General features: G+C 53.7%; 1 protein-coding gene across 1 annotated transcript in view; it reads right to left on the reverse strand.

The window, feature by feature from the left end:
- The window catches only part of MPPE1 (metallophosphoesterase 1), a 22,017-nt gene extending 21,659 nt beyond the window's left edge, over nt 1–358 (reverse strand). Inside the window, exon 1 of the mRNA XM_014582337.2 lies at nt 102–358. The gene's annotated coding sequence lies outside the window, so the exon portion shown is untranslated. The remainder of the gene's footprint in view (nt 1–101) is intronic.
- Nucleotides 359–1,143: the final 785 nt, after the last annotated feature.

The raw sequence follows: 1,143 nt of genomic DNA on the forward strand, positions 1-1,143 counted from the left end.
GCACAGGGCGCGGCGGCCTGAGCCCCCCCAAGGAGGGGACCCCCAGCTGCGGCTCCGAGCGAAACTCCGCTGAAGCGATTCCGATCAAAGCAGCAACGTACCCTGGGCTGCGCCGTCCCCAGCCTCCTGGTCCCCTGTGCCATCTTAAAGTGCTTCCTAGACTTTTCTGTCCGCCGAGTCCTCAATGCTGTCGCTTCGCGGGAAGCCCTGGGAAGTCGCTGGCCGGGGCGGAGGTCGCAGAGAGGGGCCTTTCGCGAACATCAGCGGGAAGCGAGCGCGGCCCGGAGAGTGGTGGCGGCGTTGCGGGCCCGCAGAGGCGGCGCAGCGGGGCGGCCCGCGTGGACTCGCCCGGCCCCGCGCGCCCAGGGTGAGCGTGACCGGCAGCTGCAGCGGGGTCCCGGCTCTCTCACTCCCTGGCGGTGGCCGCGGCCTGACCTGCTTGGTGTTCTTTCCCCGCTGGACCTTTCGTCTTTCTCCTCCCCCGGTCCCCGCAAGGTGCCTTGGAGAAACGTGCAATGAGTAGATGAGATGATGGCCAGAATAACTGAATACGCGTTTTCTTTCTTTTTTCTTTTTCTTTTTTTAAACTGTCATTACTACTGTTGTAAGGCCTGTTCTTTTCAAAGTGCTTTCACATTCATCGCTTAAATAAGCCTCAAAACAAGCCTGTACAAAGCTGGGATCGTTACCCCATATTCCAGAAGTAAACTCGCTCAGAGTCGTAAGCCAGTCTTCCAGGCGTCCAGTTCTAGTAGTTTTGCAAATGTGTGTGTGTGGATAATGTACTGGGGTGGATGTGAGGAATCGTGTAGAAAGGAACCAACGAAATGCCCGGTGTGTGGTATCAGTAAATGGTTACTATTATTAACAATTAAGAACGTTGTGCTATTTTCAGACCTGCCCAGGTGAAGGGCTTCAACATCCCTGAAAGGGAGACAGCCCACTTCCATATTCCATGGCAAAGTGAATACACACCACCACCTCTGATGTGTTCTTGCTGACTAAGAAAAATAAGAAGAAAACAAATCAAAGAAAATAAATCCAATGAAGCCTAAAACTCCAGCCTTAAAGAAATGGGGGGGGATGAACATATTGTATTATACCCCCAGGAAGCGATCTACATAGTTTAGAATGTGGGAAGTT

Source organism: Tupaia chinensis, unplaced genomic scaffold (assembly GCF_000334495.1).
Source record: "Tupaia chinensis unplaced genomic scaffold, TupChi_1.0 Scaffold143584_1, whole genome shotgun sequence".
NCBI classification, from domain to species: domain Eukaryota; kingdom Metazoa; phylum Chordata; class Mammalia; order Scandentia; family Tupaiidae; genus Tupaia; species Tupaia belangeri.